Genomic DNA, 20,117 nt, shown 5'->3' on the forward strand with positions numbered 1-20,117 from the left:
TTCTGGTCCAATTTTAATACGAGTCAAATAATGTTTATTTCAACAATAAGTCCCAAGTGTACACAAGAACTCCAGCCAACCACTAAAACTACCATTCCGCTGGCTAAGCATGAAGCTGTCAAGACAACTTTATTTCCAGCAGAAATGCTAAGTGTGTGGGGTCATGGAACTATACAGGCTGCAGAGAACCACAAGACAAAATGCTATGAGCACACATTTTTGTGAGATAATCCAATTATTTTACAAATGTGTTTGGGGTCATGAGTATGAGTATACAAGAAGTAGTCTGACTTCATTTAAACATGTGTGAAAGCCAGGCTATTTCTCCAAGTAGATTTCCTAAATCAGGCATGGAAGTTTGTATTTTATTTAAAAAATGGATGAAGGAAATCACTGGCAAAGCCATGCTGGAAGAGTAGTGTTGCTGCTGATAATCATGGCTAGATAGACCTCTACTTTGTGGGGAAGGTGCTCCACTGAGCTGTGAATCCATCAGAAAGTTCTGTGGGTTCCAAATCCAAACCATACCTTGAATGGTCTGGCAGTGACCACTTGTCACTATCCCCACCAGCACCACGATAATCCAAGCTACCAGTATCTCTCTGCTAGATTAAAGCAGTATACGTCTGGTAGGATGCCTGCTTCTACTTTTAGCACCACTGTAACTGGTTCTCATCAAAGCAGACTGAGTGATCTACATAGACATGAACCAGATCATCTCATCCTTGGCTTTTCACACAATTAGAGTGAAATCAGAGCTCTCTGTTGCAGCCCATAAAGACCTCCATGTCCTGGTTCCTACGTATCTCTCCCTATCATTTCATACCACTCTTTCCCCTGGTTCATCATACTCCACGTACACTGGCTTTCTTGCCATTCCTTGAACTTGTCAAATTCTTTTCTACCTCAAAATCTTTGCTAATATTGAAAACAATAATAATGGATTTCATTTGTTGACTCCTTACTATATATCAGGCATTATTCTAAGTACTTTATCAACTCATTTCATCCCCACAAAAACCCTATGATGTAGGTACCATTATTGTCTCCATTATCGATGAAGATATTAATGCATAGAGACATTAAGTAGCTTGATCATGGAAGTAGAATAATTTTCAGAGCCAGTAAACATGCTTAATTTAATGGGTGGATGCATAAACAAATGATGGTATGTCCCTATAATGGAATACTACTCAGCAATAAAGAGGAATATATACATCAACATGAAGGAATCTTTTTTTTTTTTTTTTTTTTTTTTGAGATGGAGTTTCACTCTTGTTGCCCAGGCTGAAGTACAATGGCACGATCTTGGCTCACTGGAACCTCCACCTCCCAAGTTCAAGTGATTCTTCTGCCTCAGCTTCCAGAGTAACTGGGATTACAGCCCACCACCATGCCCAGCTAATTTTTGTATTTTTAGTAGAGACAGGGTTTTACCATGTTGGCCAGGCTGGTTTCAAACTCCTGCCCTCAGGTGATCCACCCACCTTGGCCTCTCAAAGTGCCTGGCCAACATGGAGGAGTCTTAAAGGCACTATGCGGAGTGAAAGAAGTCAGTCTCAGAAGGCCAACCACTGTTCAACAGCATTTATATGACATCTGGAAAAGACATATCTAGAGGGATGAAGAACAGATCAGAGTAGTAGTTGCTAGAGGTTAGAGATGGGGGTTCAGGGAGGGGGTTGACTACAAAGTGGCAGCAAGCAAAGGAATTCTGGGGATAATGATATTAGATATTATTTTCTATCCTGATTATGGTGGTTACATGAATCTATACACGTTAAATTCAAGAAACAGTACCCCAAAAAAGTATGTTAATTTGTTTTAAATATGACATTAAATATTATATTGGTAAATATTTTCCCTATAAGGTTCAGCATAACACAAGGATACCTGCTACTATTGTTGATACTCATCACTTTTCTAGGGCTACTAGCAGATGTAATAGGATGAGAAAAAAGACACAAAATCTACATAGATTATAAAGAGAAAAAGAAAGGTATTTTCTCTATATTCATACATCTAGAAAAATCTAAAAGATCCACTGATAAAATAGAATATGTATGTTTAGCAGAGTTGCTTGGTATTATCAACAAAAATATACAAAAATCCTCATAGTAGCAGTTTAAAAAAGAAAAACATAACACATTACTTCTAAAAATACAAAATACCCAGAAAAACTTAACAGAAATATATAAAGACCTCATATAAGAAAATAGTAACGTTTTATTGAAATATTTTACTTAAAAAAAAGACACAGAAAGACAAAAAGTAGGCAAACCATGTTTCCGATTTATAAGACTTCATCTTGTAAAGGTGTGAGTTTTCCCAAACTGTTTTATAGATTCAATGCATTCCTTCAAAATTTATTGCGTTTTGTTTTGTTTGAATATAAGGAGCCCATTCTAAAATGCATGTGGAAGCATGAAAGCGCAAAATGCCAATAAAAGCCAAGAAATGCATGAAAATATAGACTAAGTTAAGACAACTTACCATACCTCCTAATGAGAATTATTTTTAATTCTTACAATGTAATTAACGTGGCATGGTACCAACATAGGGATAAACAAATAGATGAATAAGCTACAATAGAGAGTCTAGAAAGACACCATGAATGTATGGTCACTTGATATACGACAGAAGTAGCACTGAAGATCATTACTTACACAAAGAATGATCTTTTCAATAACTATTGGCTGGGAAAAAATTAATATTCTGTCCATTTATTATGGAAAAAGACAAAACTGGATCCTAACCTTACACTATCATCTATTCCAAGTCAATTAAGTGCTAAACTGTAAAAAGTAAAATTGTAAATATTTTATAAGATAATATAGCATAATACTTTATAGCCTCGGGATAGAAAAAGGATTTCTTAATATTCACAAAGCGATATATATAAAGGGAAAAAACCTGATAAATCTGACTACATTAAAATTAAAAACTTATTTTTCTTAAAATACACCATAGAGAACTAGACTGACAACAGATCAATCCATCATCAATAGAGATAACATTCCCTACAGAGTGGGAGAATATACTCGCAACATAAATCAACCAAGATCTACTATAAATACATAAATACATCCTACAAAATGACAGAAAATGAAGCCCATGTGAAAAATGGGCAAAAAACATCAACAGGCACTCTAAAAAGAAGATATACAAATAATAACTCTGTTAAAAGGTGCTTTTTCCTAGTAATCAGGAATAAAGTCGGACAACACAGCATTGGTGAAGATGCAGAACAATGGAAACTTTCATACACTTCACTTACAGCAGGAGTGCAAATTGGTATAATCACTATGAACAATGGTATTTTCTAATAAAGTTGAAGATATTCATGCTATCTTAACCAACAATCCTAACCTTAGGCATATATAAATAACGAAACAGGGAACGCTCACAGACTGTGTGGTAATGAGAGATCCAAACACCAAGCATTCCGGGGCTTTGGCTTTGTCTCATATGTCACTGTGGAGGAGGTGGATGCAGCCATGCATGCAAGGCCACACAAGGTGGATGGAAGAGTTGTGGAACCAAAGAGAGCTGTCTAAGAAGATTCTCAAAGACCAGGTGCCCACTTAACTGTGAAAAAGATATTTGTTGGTGGCATTAAAGAAGACACAGAAGAACATCACCTAAGAAATTATTTTCAACAGTATGGAAAAATGGAGGTGATTGAAATTATGACTGACTGGGGCAGTGGCAAGAAAAGGGGCTTTGCCTTTGTATGACTCTGGGGATAAGACTGTCATTCAGAAATACTATACTGTAAATGACCACAACTGTGAAGGTAGGAAAGCCTTGTCAAAGCAAGAGATGGCTAGTGCTTCATCCAGCCAAAGAGGACAAAGTAGTTCTGGAAACTTCCGTGGTGGCCACGGAGGTGGTTTTGGTGGGAATGACACCTTTGGTCATGGCGAAAACTTCGGTGGTCATGGTGGCTTCAGGGGCAGCTGTGGTGGTGGAGGATATGGTGGCAGTGGGGATGGCTATAATGGATTTGGTCATGATGGAAGCAATACTGGAGGTGGTGGAAGCTACAATGATTTTGGCAATTAAAACTATCAGTCTTCACATTTTTGATCCATGAAGGGAAAAAACTCTGGAGGCAAAAGCTCTGACTCCTATGATGGTGGAAGCCACAAAACCAAGGAGGCTATAGGGGTAGCACTAGCTATAGCACTGGCAGAAGATTTTAATTACTGCCTGGAAACAAAGCTTAGCAGGAGAGTAGAGCCGGAGAAGTGACAGGGAAGCTATAGGTTGCAACAGGTTTGTGAACTCAGCAAAGCACAGTGGTGGCAGGGCCTAGCTGCGACAAAGAAGACATGTTTTAGACAATACTCCTGTGTATGAGCAAAAGAGTTAAGGACCATATTTGTGATTAGTTGTATAACAGGTTGTTTTAATTTCTGTTCTGTGGAAAGTATAAAGCATTCCAGCAAAGGGTTTTAATATAGAGTTTTTTTTTTTTTTTGCACCCATGCTATCGAATGCTATATATAATAGTCTGATCATGAAGCTGAATAAATGTGTCTTTTGTTTTTTAAAAAAGAAAGAATAGCAAGTAATAATATTAACAAAATAAGAATGGGGGTTTCCAGGAGAAGATGAACCAAGATGGGCTGTGATTGAGCAAGGAGGTGTTATATGGGTGTTTAATGAAAAATGATTCTTTAAATTGGATATGTTTTATGAAATTATCTTTATGCATATCTAACACTAAAATAAAAGAAAAAATACTTCTCTTTTGAAAAGTGGTTATATTAGTTTTCTCAAATATCAATATAGGCAAAAGAGAATATCTGAATTCATAAAAGCATAAAGTGATTAAGTTTAAATCTTGTGTAAATGTTGAGTCCTAACCCATGTCATGATACTTATCTAAACCCTAACCAATTCCAAGCTTCCATAAAGTAGTCAAAGGAAGTCTACTTAAATCAAGCTTCTTGTGAAACTGATGTCCTTTGAGAATAGCATCTACATTCTAAATAGGAATTACACAGACGGTATTTTGAAATGATTCATTTTGTGTAAATTGTACCTACATGGGTGTGACAGATATCGCTATGACTAATTCATTAACAAACTGATGAAGGAGACTACTGCAAAGCTAACACCTAGGAAAGCATGATTCATCTCCTCCTTGAACAAATATTTTTACCAAGAGTCCCGGTGTGACGGGTGGCAGGAAAACACACTCCCATCCCAACAAGGATGACAGAATCCTGGGCAGCATGTAGAAGGAGGAAGCTATTGCCTTTACTACTGGCACTGGTGAATGCTCACTTTGAGAGTTCACAAGGAAGTAGTAAGATAATATAAACGTTACAGAATAACGTCCAAGAGTCAAAGTTAAGTTAGTGCTTTCCAAATGTGTCTTGTTAGTGGCAGCCCCCTGCCCCCAGATGCTTCTTGAGGCTTGCAGATGCCTTAGAGTGTGTGAGGATGGGGAGGCAGAGGTGTCAACTCAAGACCAAGGACGTGTGTATTTGTTAAAAGAGAACTTGACCCTAGCATTGGTATTCAGTAGCTCTGGGACCTTATAAATGTGTGAAAAGGAGGAACAGGGATTTTAAATATCAGGGCTTGAAAAAGGCAGACTCATCTGAAGTCACAATAGCCCCTAATGGAAGTTAATAAATCAGTTTAAATAATCTATCCCACAAGAAACAAGCCTAAAGAACGTCTTTATAAAAAACAATAAATACAGTCCATGAAAGACAGAGAAAGGAGTAAGGCTCCTAACTGACAGGATTCAACATTTTGGAGCAAAAAAAAAAAAAAAGAAAGAACTTTCTCTGTAGAAATAAAGCTCTTTGTAGTCTAGTATTTGGGCTAATTGGTTCCTTCCCTTTATGTTGCACAAATCTTCCTTTTTGATCAGTTCACAATAACAAAACATCCTTTCTGCCAGGTGTCATGACAAGGTTTGTGCCCTCCAATTTGTGAAGAGCAGAATTAAAGATGATTTCACAAACACAGAAGGCATGTAGTAACCACTGCTGAAGTCCATCACTTACTGAATGCGTTAACCTGATTACATATGGGTATAGATCACACTATTGCAGGTTATTTTTCAGGAATAGTTCTAAGCACTTTACACACAGATTAACTCCTGCTATCCTCACATCAAATTTACAGGGTACACCCAATCATATCAACACTTATTTTACAGATGAGAAAACTCCTCAGGTTGAACAACTTTCCTAAAACCACATGCTAGTAAGTGCCAATAGTATCATTCGGACCAAAGAACCTGTGCTGGCTCTGCAGAGTTTTTGTTTGTTCCCTTGTTTTTGTTATTGCTGTTCCTGTGGTTGCATAAGCACCAGATGAAAACAAAACCCAAAACTTCCATAAACTCAAAAGTTGCTTGCTTTATCCCATTACTAGAATTACCTGTAAACTTGGGAACACTTTTTTCATAACTCTGTAAAAGGGGAATGCTAATTTTAATCACAGGGAGGTTTGCGGAGCGAGGGGTCAGAGTGAATGGTGTGAATTTCAATGGCTGGCACCAACAAATTCTGTGATTTTGATTCATCCGTCTTTTTCTAAAGGAACTTCAGCACCTGTAGTTACCAGTTTGTGGTTAAATTTGATTTTCATTTCTGTGCTCTTTCTTACACATTTATCCAAGCCTCCCCTGCATCACGCACGCACATGACATGGGCAAAACTGGATTATGTACAGTTAGGAATTAGAAACTTTCTGATTTCTCCACTGAGTGGGAAACATGGATCTATTCCTGCCCATGGATCCCGATTTGTCTGGCCTGTGCCTCTCATTGGCCTTTACCCACCACCTCACACTGTTATATTTTCAAGTACATATGCGACTTAAAGGGAAAAAAAAATTCCTCTGAATTATACTTGGACAATACTCAATCAGTGCTTCCAAAGCTTAGCACACACACCGGCAAGGTCATTTTTTGTAGATATCTGAACTTTTTATTTTGACAGTTAAATATTTTAATGTGCATTAGGAAAAAATTATCAAACACATAAAACCCATGATTTCACTGATAATGCTTTCCAGACAGTGTTGATCGGAGTTTGGTCCCTGGACCAGGAGCATCAGCATCACCTGGAACATCTTAGAAATGCAAATTCTTTCCTCTACTGTGGATCTACTGACTTGGAACCTCTGAGGGTGCTTTACCAAGCCTACCAAGTGATTATGATGCACTGTGAAGTTTGAGAACCACTGCTTTAATAAGTTTTATTTAAGCAAAAACAGTAAATTGATTAAAATAACAAATTAAGCAATAGTAAAAATGGCATAAATACATATCAAATTTCAAGAAGCTAGTGCATAAAGGACATTTGAAAAAAGTATGCTAATTACTGACAGATAAATACAAATTCAAACAAACTCATCCATGAGTGAATGTACAAAGCTTCTCCAACCATTTCTAACATTGACAAAAATGGTCACAGTTCATGAAAGGCAAAGTCACAAGTCATTTACTCCAAAACCTAAGAATGAAATCAAATGTGGGCTTTCACATTTAATAAGCTCATGAAACCAAAGTGTGCAGCCCGCTCTTGATGCACTGGAAGCCCTCTGTTTCCTTTCCAGATGCTTAGAAACAATGCAGTCCTTAGTAACTGTGCAGCCTGAAAAAAGCATAACCCGTTTTGTGTCTGTCAGAAACTGTGGAGGCAGATTCAAAGGCAGTGAAGTAAAGAGAAGAAAGTCAACAGCTGCCAGCAGAGCTTTTTATCTGGGTGTCTCAGGCTAGCAGCTGGTGAGAGGTCATTACCTGCAATGTTGATACAACAACTTTTATCAGTGGGCCTTCAACAATCACACATATGTTAGCAAAAGTACAGTAAGAAGTCTAACTCGGCCGGGCGCGGTGGCTCAAGCCTGTAATCCCAGTACTTTGGGAGGCCGAGACAGGCGGATCACGAGGTCAGGAGATCGAAACCATCCTGGCTGACACGGTGAAACCCAGTCTCTACTAAAAAATACAAAAAAACTAACCGGGCGAGGTGGCGGACGCCTGTAGTCCCAGCTACTTGGGAGGCTGAGGCAGGAGAATGGCGTAAACCCGGGAGGCGGAGCTTGCAGTGAGCTGAGATCTGGCTACTGCACTCCAGCCTGGGCGGCAGAGCGAGACTCCACCTCAAAAAAAAAAAAAAAGTCTAACTCCATTGTTTGATGATTGATGGCTGACAGTTTTTAAGCCTCACCCCTCCTCTTCCCCGGTGCCCCACACATCAGGGCAATCTGATAGGAAAGGCTTTGACATAGGAGATTTGAACCACACAAGCCACTGCCCACACAAGCCATAGCCCAGTGCTATCTGCTGAACACCATAAAAATCCCAAGCCAGTTTTCCACACTTTCTCTTGCAAGTCATTTTTGGACCAGCTTAAGAGGCCTGTCTTGCTTTCCCCAGCGGTCTCATTATGTCAGTAATAAACCTTTTCATGCCCTCGTGTGTGTGCAAACACATAATGCATGTGTGGTCATCAATATTGGCATCTGAATCAATTTGGAGTGCTCGGGCTTCACCCTGCCTCTTCAAAAAGGATGAGGCCATACCCTAGAACTTAAATAAAAAAAAAAAAGTGGTTGCCAAGGCCTTGGGAGGAGGGAGGAATCAGTGGAGCAACAGGGGGTTTTTAGGACAGTGCAACTATTCTGTATGCTACTATAATAGTAGATATGGGTCATACATTATTCAAAACTCATGCTCAATACAGAGCAAATTCTAATGTAAACTGTGGACTTCAGTTAATAATAATGTATTGGGTCATCAACTGTGACAAAAGTACCACTCCAATGGAGGATGCTAATACTAAGGGAAATTGTGGTATGTGTGCGCAGTAGAGGGTGAGAGGGAACTCTGTGCTTTCTGCTCAATTTTTCTGTAAACCTAAAACTACTCTAAAAATAAAGTCGATTTTTTTAACAAGAGGTGAATTATCAATGAATCAACCTACTATGTTGTTCAATAATGTACAGAAAGGAGCCTAGTTTCTATATCAGAAAAATATAACACTGGACAACAGCTGGGAGAAATCCCATGAATTTAGGAATTATAACTGTCAACCTCTTTCCCCATTCAACACATAGAACTTTTTAAGGCAGAAATACAAAAACGTCAAATTAAAAGATGGGGGGAACTTCCAATTCTCCAAGCCCAGTAGTTTCTTACCGCTATGGTTTGAATGTTTGTGTCCTACTAGAATTCATATTATGGGCCAGGCGCAGTGGCTCATGCCTGTAATCCCAGCACTTTGGGAGGCTGGGGTGGGCGGATCACCTGAGGTCAGGAGTTCGAGACCAGCCTGGTCAACATGGCGAAACTCTGTCTCTACTAAAAATTTGCTGGGTGTGGTGGCTCGCGCCTGTAATCCCAGCTACTCAGGAGGCAGAGGTAAGAGAATCACTTGAACCCAGGGAGTGGAGGTTGCAGTGAGCCGAGATCACACCACTGCACTCCAGCCTGGGCAACAGAGCGACACTATCTCTCAGGAAAAAAAAAAAAAAAAAATTAAACGTTAAAATCCTACCCGCTAAAGTGATGGTGTTAGGAGATGGGGCCTTTGGGAGGTGATCAGGTCACGAAGGCAGAGCCCGTGTGCATGAGATTAGTGTCTGTGATACTGCAAAACATGTATTTGGTCCTTGATCCCATTTACTGACAATTTCTAAAATCCTTACACTTTCCAGAGTGGTCTTTTTTTTTTTTTTTTTTTTAATGTTAATGATTGACCAATAACTGGAAGCCTTTAGGTAGCTTCAGGATGGGGGCAGGTCACCTGAAAACCCAAGGCATGATTAGAGGGTTGGGACTTTCAGTCCCACCTCCCAACCTGTGGGAGCTAAAGGTTGAGTTGCTCACCAATGGCCAACGATTTCATCACTCATGCGTACATAATAGAGCTTCCATGAGAACCCAAGAGGACTGGGTTCAGAAACCTTCTGGACAGCTGAACACAAAAAGGTTCCTGGAGGGTGGTGCGCCCAGGAAGAAATGGAAGCTCTATGCCCCTTCCCCCATACCTTGTGCTATGCATCTCCTCATCTGTGTCCTTTGTACTATGCTTTCTAATAAAACAGCAAATGTGTTTCCCTGAGCTCTGTGAGCAACTCCAGCAAATTAACCAAATCTAAAGAGGCTGGGGTTGTGAGAACCCCAACTTGAAGTTGGTCAGTCAGAAGTTCTGGAAGCTCAGATTTGTCACTGGCATCCGAAAGGGGGGCAGTCCTGTGGGACAGAGCCCTCAACTTGTGGGATCAAATACTGTCACCAGGTAAACAGTGTCACTATTGAATTGGGGAATACCCAGCTGCTAGTGTCCACTGCAGAACTGACTGCTTGCTTGGGAAATGCTCCCCACCCCACCCCCAACCCCCAGATTTGGTCACTGTAAGACTATGTGGGCAGGTGCAGTGGCTCATGCCTGTAATCCCAGCATTTTGGGAGGCCAAGGTGGGTGGATCACCCGAGGTCAGGAGCTCCAGACCAGCCTGACCAACATGGTGAAACCCCATCTCTACTAAAATACAAAAAGTAGCCAGGCGTGGTGGCAGCTGCCTGTAATCCTGGCTACTCGGGAGGCTGAGGCAGGAGAATTGCTTGAACCCAGGAGGTGGAGAGCTGAGGTCACGCCATTGCACTCCAGCCTGCGAGACAAGAGCAAAACTCCGTCTCAAAAAAGAAAAAAAAAAAAGACACTATGCTTAGTTAGCACATGCTCAGTGTCTCTGTGGACCAGACACTGAACTAAGCCTGTGTATATAAAAAGAAACAGCACACATTTCCAACCTTAAAAGGCTTTCAGGATGTGCATCTTTGAAATGTCTAAGAGCTTTCAGCATTTATATTCCAGTATTAACCTTTTAAGCCTTTGTTTTCTTAAAAGACTTCATTGTATTTCATTTGATCACTTTATATGTTGATGTGAACGACTGGAACTTTAATGAATATTCATCTGCTTTCACCTCTTTCTTTTGGGGCAGTGTAGAATACTTCCTATGGCTTTAGGCTTGGCCATATGACTTGTTTTGGCTAGTGGAATATAAGCTGACGTGATGTAGGGAGGGATTTAAATTTAATCGCATAGTTTGACTTGCCTCCAGTACTCCTGCTGTTTCATATAAGAAAAACATATTCTGGGAGGCTACTACTCATTCAGCCAGGGTCCCAGAGAAAGATATATGGTACAGACTTAAACCCTAGCCACAGTCAGCAGTCAAGAACAGCCTGAAAAAGCCCAAACCAGTTCAGCTGAACCACAGTTGACCTTTACACCTACGCTAACAAATGCTTGTTACTGAAAACTGCTGAATTTTAGCATGGTTTGTTACACAGCATTATTACAGCAATAGCCGAAGAATACACTTGGTAAGTTTTCAGTCAAGTTAACAATTTAGAGACTCATAGCATTTTGGATGCTTCGAACAACTGGGGTGGAGTCTCACCGACTTCTCTCTCTCTCTCTCCCCCCATGTGCGCGCGCGCACACACACACACACACACACAGAAAAAGGTTTAAGGGAAGAGGATAAAATGGGAGAAATGAGTATGTTTATAATGTTTAATACTCAAAAAATTAGTTCAGGACAGATATTGAGTCTTCATGTTCTGGGATGATGATATAAAAGAGGTACAAAGGTCAGGAAATTCGTGGCTATGTCTCTGACTTTCACCTGTATTGAAAAGGTAAGTATTCAAGGCCTAAGACCATTTGATGGACACCTTACTATGGAGAAAACTGTCATTAAGTCCAATTCTAGCTGCCAATCCTGGGATAACCTGCTTTCTGCCCTGTCCTTTTCTGTTACCCTTATTTTATGTTCTGTCATAATGGAGGTGCTAAGCAGTTTAGAATTCCATGAATATGTGGTCCCCAAAAATTTATAATCTTCTTTCTACCTATGTGGTTTTAAAAAATCATAGTCAACAACGGTTAAATAATGGCCACGAAACAAATCTAAAAAGGCACACACTTAACTAGAATAAAATTTCAGCTACAATTGAAAGTAACCAACTCCTGTCACTAGGTGGCAGTCACAATAAAGCCATCCCTTGGTGGGAGGGATTCGTTCCAGGACCCGACGATACTAAAATCCATGAATGCTGGAGTCCTTATATATAAAATAGTGTAGCATTTGCATATAACCTATGCATATCTTACTAATCACCTCTAGATTCCTTATAATAAATACCTAATACAATGTCAATGCTATGTAAATGCTTATTTTTTTTTTATTTGTATGATGTGTTGGTCAAATGTTTCCAATCTGAAGCTAGTTGGATTTGCAAATGCAGAATCCGAGAATACAGATAGCCAATTGTACTTCATATTTAAACTCTAAATTTGCTACCAAGTGCCACAGCAAGACTTGAAGGATTGGGTATGCAGGGGAGGCTGGGGAGAGACAAGGATGAGCCAAAGAGAAACAACCACTTTTCCTTGATTTGAAAAGTAGACTAGTATTGATATGGTAACTAGCTGAGAAATATCGTAACAAATAAGGGGAACTTCCAATCTGATGTTACTAAAAAAGTTAAAAGTGTTCCAAGAGACCTCCAGTTGTGACAGGTTCACAGTTTTCAGCTCCCTCCTAAGCCCATGTAACAATGAAAATTGTAACAAAAAGCAAGGAAAAGACACAGACAAGTACCAAAGCAGAATTACATCTCTGAGAAATAGAAATGGGACAAACCAGTTAGTGGCACTTCAGGCCTGAAGCTCTGGCCTGCTGTGCCCCAGTTCCTGTGGCAGGCAGGGCAGGCAGGACATCCTGGAGTCAAGTTACTGCGGAGTAACAGGGACTGATAGCACTAACGTGGGGCAGGGAGCCAGGCCCAGGCTTGTGGCTTAGAAAAGGGGACTGAGACACAGCTGTAGTTCCCAGATGCGAAAGGGAAGTTGGAAGAGGTTGTCAACTACCGCCTGGGGGTCTCAGCCTGGGCACAGTGGCTGCAGCCTGTAATCCCAGTGTTTCGGGAGGCAGACGATGGGAGGATCTCCTGAGACCGTAAGTTCCAGGTGGAAGTGAGCTATATGATTGCACCACTGCACTCCAGCCTGGGTGACAGCAAGACCCTGTCTCAAAAAAAAAAAAAAAAAAACAACGAAAGACCAAACCTCAAATCCATCTATCTCTGTCACCAGTCGACTAAAGCTACAACATCCACATATCACTCAGGCTAGGGAATCCAATACGCTATTATAGGAGCATCTCAGTCTGGGGGTCTTACCAGGTAAGACAACTGCAAAACAAGTAAGGGTAAAGGGGAAGGAGAGGGGGAAACTTAAGAAAAAAATCATCCTATAGATCATAAGCCTTCAAGCCAAACTTTCCAAACATAATAAGAAACCTAAGCATCAAGGTAGTCAACACAATCAACAACGGAAACATGACATCACCTGATGTAAATTTAAATATTAAACATAGAAAAATATTCTAGTAATGTTTAGAATCCTTACCAAAATAAAGGCAAGAATAATAATCATCATCAACAATAATGAGAGTAGCAACACACTAAAAGACAAGAAACAATAGTAGGTGATTTGTAAAATTCTGAAATACTGGAAACAAAATGCTCAACAGTCATTGAAATAAAAGGTGCAAAAGCTGAATAAACTCACATACAGTCAAGGGAAGAGTCTGTGAGTAAAAGATACTGAATAATTAAGTGCAAGTGCAGCATATGGTGCAAGAAAGGATAACAGGAAAGAACAAAAACGGGAGAGACCCTGGCATTGACACAGGGATAGCAAAAAAGACAAAAAATAGAGTACAAAAGGAAGTATGTAAATAAAGTCAAGCAACATATGGAAACATGATATGTGATTTGAGGTTGCACTGAATTTTGTGGGGGAGGGATAGACTATTTTTTAAAGCCACATTTAAGAAAAATATTCATACTTCAAAACCATACACAAGAATCACTTCTAGTGATACAGCTATATTAAAATATACCAGAATCGTGTCTGTTGAAAGATTGCAGGAGAAACTGATAAGCCACATAAATGGAGAAGACATATGCAAATAACCAATAAAATGTTAGCATCCAGAATAAACAAGTCCTAGAAACACGTAAAAAGGAAAGCAACCATTAGAAGAATGAACAAAAGGACAGTAAATTTACGGAAGATAAACTCCAAATGGCTAAAAAACATATAAACATACAAAAGGACACAATCTCACTTGTCCTCAGGACAGTGCAAATTAAAACTACAGGCAATACTATTTCACACCTATCAGATTTAAAAAGATTAATTAGTCTGCTAATACTAACTGCTGGTGAGAATGCATTAGAATTCCACACATTGTTGATGGCAGCATTAACTGCAACAATCACTTTAGAGAGCATTTTGACAATATCTATCAAATTTAAAGGCGCACATAAGAAAAATCAGAAATTCTACTCTAATGTTTATCCTCTAGTGAAGCATTTACACATGTATACAAATATTGAAAAGAACACTATGGAACCACTGTTTCTAACAGTGAAAAATAGGAATACACTTAAATTTCCATCACCAGCAGTAAAAACAAGCAATTACTAAGATGTACATTCACTCAGAGTGATACTATGCAGATATTAACATGAATGAAATAGAGCTATACATACTAATGCAGATAAATCTAACCAATATTATTTTGAGAGAAAAAGCTGCCAAAAAATACACACAGTGGAAGCCATTTTGTAGACTCATAAAACACGTAAAAACCATGCTATCCACTGTTTTGGGATTTTACACATTATTGTTATAAGTATAAAACATGGGACTAATAACAATTGTACCCAAGGGGATGGGGGAGGGCATACAGAAGGCTTCAAATATATTTGTAATGTTTTATTTCCTAAGTTAGGTAGTGAGTATAATCATGAAGTTGAACATAACTAACATCATACATTTAAAATCTATGAACCAAAAGAAGCTGAAATTAATCCAAATGATATGAGATATCCCTCTATCAGAAATTAATAGACCAAGCAAATAAAAACATAATGACTGACACAATTACCAATCTTGATTACATATACACCCCAGAACAAATCAACATGTATCTTTTTCAGGAACATATATTTTCAAAATATATCACTGATACATTTGCAAATAATTGATGATTCACAAAGAAAACCTTTCAAAAATTTTTCAAATACTGTCACACAGGCCATGCAAAAGTAATGCTTTCTATAAAGCAATTAAATTAAAATCCACAATAAAATGATAAGCTAAAAACAAAAGAAACAAAAACCTAAAATTAACAAATCTAATTCAGCAATTTGTGAAAACCAACCAAACTACCAAGCGATTACGCAGCATTTGTTCTAAGAATGTAGGAACTATATATTATCTGAAAATTTATCAATGGTATCTGCCACATTAACGTACTAATGGAGAAAACCTATTGTATCTCAAAATCTCAGAATGATACAGAATGACATAGATAAGGCTCCACATCATTCTTTGATTGTAGAAAGAAAAAAATCTTCTTAGCTAAGTTGGAATACAAAAGAATCAGATTCAGAATATCTATCAAGAACTTTCAACAAACTTTAAAAGTAATGGGAAAACTTCAGGAGGCACAATTAAAAATGCACACCATTACCCACATTTTCCTACGTTAAACTAGAGGCATGAGATACTGTGCTAAGAGATGTAAGAATTGGAAAAGAAGAGATAAAACTGGTAATGTTTACAATGACATGACTGTCAAAACTTACACTGTGACAGCATTTGAATGGGGTTTTAAAAACCCCTGCTATATATTGCTTAGGAACACACGCGCGCGCGCGCACACACACACACACACACACACACACACACACACAGGTTGATTGTAAACAGCAACCCACAGAGTTCTGCATGGTGGTAACCACACACAAATGCTGGGAGAGTTAACCATCTCTGGGGAAAGAGGCAGAGAAACTGAATAAAGGGAGGTAACAAAAGGGGCCTCAACACTGGTTTTAAAAATCTAAAGAAAATATGATAAAATGTTTAAGTATAGATGGTTACTATATAAATATTAATTCTACTTTATTCTATTTGTTTGAAATTATTCAGGATCCTTCTTTATAAATAATAGAGGATATGTCCAAATTTTCCACACACATACACACACACACACACACACACACACTTCTGTTTATAAGACTAGGTTTAGCCTAAGTGAGGAAAAAATTGTCTACCTCAAACAGAATGTATACTCAAACAGTACACAAAGTACTTGTAAGAAAAAGCACATTCCTCATATAATACATATATTATTTTATATCATGATTATATAATGCATATATAAGCATTAGTTGACTTGACTTAAAATCGTAGGAGAATCTCTGTCCTTAGCTTGTGCTTTGACTCAATAACTGACAGAGTCCTTTATTTAAAACTGATAAAATGAACCTCAGGAGAGAGAGGTGAAGGTCAGTCTCTTAAGAGGCAGGTGAAAGTCAGCCAGATTTAACTCGACGGAGAGTGGAATTTTCTAGTAAACCAGGCCAGACAAGTACCCAGGAGGCCAGGCTACCTGCCCAGGTTTCTAAGGGAGACAGGACACTTGCATTTCCCACGTGGTGGAAAAGTACTCCAAAATACAACATATTACAGCTGTCACTGGGCTTACTGCCTCTAAGAATAAGGTCCTATTTTGCATTGCTCCTACCATTCAAAATTTAAGATCTGAATTTGTGTGGAGTGTGGGGGTGCTGTTTTTAAGTCTGCATCTCTCAATCCTAACACTAAAGACAAGAAAACCTATCAGATGTAGTTTTTAAAAAATGTATAAGTTTGGGGTAGAAAGCTAAGCAGCAGCTTCTCTATAGAAATATGGGCAGAAGCAGGCTCACATCAAGAATACACAGGGCAGAAAAGACGGACGGCACTCTGGTCTTCTAGTCCAGAAGTCTAGCCCATACCTCCACAGGGTGCCAGGAGGTAGGAGCTATACCTATTTTCTATTTTAATTTAGAAAACAAAAGTACAGGATGCTCAGTTAAATGTGACCTTCAGAATAATAAAAGATAATTTTTTAGTGTAAGTGTGTCCCATTCAATATTTGAAATACACTAAGTAATTACTCATTGTTTATCTAAAGTTTTATCTGGCAACTCTAGGAACTCTTAAGCATTCTTAGTGAGAACTGTATACAATGGGCCCGGAATTTAAAGAAATTGGGGACTACATTTGCACACAGGTGGACACAGAGCCAACCAGAATCATGGATAGCCAGAAAAACTAGTTTTAGACGTTTCAGTTTAACATGCCCTTTTCAAATCTTCTGGGTTTTGTTGTTGCTTTATGGTAGTTGTTTTAGCTTTGTTCTTCCCCCAGGTAACCTGATCTTTCTGGATAATTGACTTTCTCATAAGTGATACAGTGAGAAACGATCTAGTGTTAAAAGTGAACGGGATAAACAATAAAAGACCAAATGAAATGGAGACAACACACACACACAAATATACACAGCACCTGCTGTCCCTTCTTGCAGAGGGTTAGAACTATCAGAGACAGGAGCATATGAAGAAAAGCACACACTGATTCACAGCCAAGATATAGTTGCTGCTCAAAAGTTGTACTAACAGGCTTCTGAAAATCAGTCACCCACAGCTCACCACCTGGGATCCCGCTACAGTGTTACTAGCATCAAAATCAGGAAAGATGAACTGGAGGAACAACCAGCTCACTTGTGCCAAGTCAAAACTTGTCCGTGAGTCAACCTATTTAATCCCCACCCCCAGAAAGCCTTTATTCCAGTGGCTCTAAACACTGACTACATATTAGAATCACCTGGGGAGGTTTAACATGTACTTATGTCTGGATTCCAGCCCTAGACGTAGACTTCATTGGCATGAGATGCATGTTAGGAACTGGAATTTTTAAAAGCTTTCCAGGTGACTCTGATAGGCATCCAAAGTCAAGAACCACTGCATTTGAAAGTTATTCCCAAACAGTGATGTCTGGGGAGGGCCAGACAGTGACACGTGTCTACAGATTATAAAAAGTAAGCTCCTACATTTGACTCTAACTCCAAGCTCTCTGCTATCCAAGTTGATGAGGCCACAAATTAAACTTTGCAGCGAGCCAAGAGCTAATATAAAGGAACTGGGTTCTTCTTTACCCTACAGAAGTTCCCCTGAAATTCTAGCAACTGGAAATAATGCTCAAATGTTTGAAAAAATATATAAGGAAATAGAGAGGAAAAAATAAAAATAAAAAAGGCAAGATACTTTTGGAAATCCCACTTTACTGGCAAAACTCAAGATAACCTGTGAGATTGTTTTTGAAATGCACCATCTGGGCAGCCTGTGAAGGGCATCAGCTCATTTCATAGAAACATTCGGTTTCACTGGGTAGCAAACCTCAAGGGGCTGCTGGCCACGTGCCCTATCCCCTCTGTGGAATAGAACCTGGTCAGGAAACACATTCTTCTTCCCCAGAAGCCCCAGTCTGAGGTTCAAGGGAAACTCTTCATTAACTCTAATACAGAAACAAGATACTTCTTAAGTTTCTTCAAATGCCCCCTCCTTCTTATTGATCCGACGCTAGTCCAAACAAGAAGTCATTTTCACTAGTTTGAAAATAATAAAATAGAAAAAAGATAAAATTTGCCATCACAAAAAGACAACACGATTTCCTGGTTTCTGTGACAAGTAAGAATGTTCCTGTTTTACCCAAGAAATGACGTTGTCAGAAGTACTCTCCATCTGCAAACTGACGTTGGTTTGAAGAAATACACACTTAATACCATAAAAATCAGACTCTTAAGGATAGAGTCTCAGAGGTCACTTAGACTAACCCTCTTCCTCAAATATGTATAAGGAAACTAAGAAATGAATACCCAAATAAATGGACTCATTTGACTTATAGCACAGAGAATCGCAGCTCCTGATGCAGATGGAAACACATTTTATGAACACACAAGGTGAAAAAAGTCACACGGCTGTTCAGCAGAGCACAGGTCTCCCAACCTTTCTAATATATTTTCTACCATACTCTGAAGCCTCTTTATGGCTTTTAAATGAGATCAAATGCTCAGGGTAAAGGGAGAGAGAGAGAACTAGATGTTCTGAGGGAGATGGAAAATATTTGAAACAGCAGCTGCTGAGAGTCGCGTGTAGACGAGGAACACACGCTAGAGTTGGAGGACCCATTTGTAACTAGAAACCACAAATCCACAGTGGCAGAACGTTGACAGTTGTATTCGTTTTCCTCAATAGCTTTTGTAGTCCAGAAAAAGGTAGGAAGAGACAAACGTTTGGATCTCTCGAGGCTAGGGTTTACCAGATGGCTGCTACAGAAGGCAATGGGGTAAAGAAATCAAAGATAATACCGAGAATGCGGCATTACAGAATCTCTGTGTCTCAGAGAAGGAAGTGAAGACAGCAAGGGCTGATAGACACAGAGAAAAAGACGTCTGGAGTTAAGCCCCTGAGGATTCCAGAAGGGATCTGCGGTTCGGGAGAACCATGGGAAAAAGCCAGAATGATAGAAGTTGGTAGGTAGAAACATGAATGTTGTAATTTATCATTTCAAAGGCCAGATACAGTGTCTCACGCCTGTAATCCCAGCACTTTGGGAGACCGAGGGAGGCAGATCACGAGGTCAAGACCATCCTGGCTAAAACGGTGAAATCCCGTCTCTACTAAAAATACAAAATACTAAAAATACAAAAAAATTAGCTGGGCATGGTGGAGGGCGCCTGTAGTCCCAGCTACTTGGAGGCTGAGGCAGGAGAATGGCGTGAACCTGGGAGGCGGAGCTTGCAGTGAGCCAAGATGGCACCACTGCACTCCAGCCTGGGCTATAGAGTAAGACTCCGTCTCAAATACAAAAAAACAAAAAACTAAAACTGTCTTAAGTAAATGTAAGAGCCAGAATTTAGATGCAGATAGTAATAGCTGACTGAGACGGAAAAGAATCATCATTGGAAGTGAGGAGAGGACAGAATTTGGAATGGGTTATCACAGTGGTCATTACAAGAAAATAAAGACCAGAGACCTGGTAGGTCAAGAGATGAATGTGACCGGAAAAGTTCATCTTGAAAGTCACATAATATATCCCTGAAGCCCCCAAAGAACTGAAAAATCACGTGACTCTATGGATCTATGTTCTGACTCACTG

The 20,117-nt window shown here is 39.3% G+C and overlaps 1 protein-coding gene across 20 annotated transcripts in view; it reads right to left on the bottom strand.

Annotated features, from left to right (window-relative positions):
• FMN1 (formin 1) overlaps nucleotides 1-20,117 on the bottom strand; it is a 419,977-nt gene that overhangs the window by 239,679 nt on the left and 160,181 nt on the right. The window lies entirely within an intron of this gene.

Source organism: Macaca fascicularis, chromosome 7, assembly GCF_037993035.2.
Source record: "Macaca fascicularis isolate 582-1 chromosome 7, T2T-MFA8v1.1".
In the NCBI taxonomy this organism is placed as follows: Eukaryota; Metazoa; Chordata; class Mammalia; order Primates; family Cercopithecidae; genus Macaca; species Macaca fascicularis.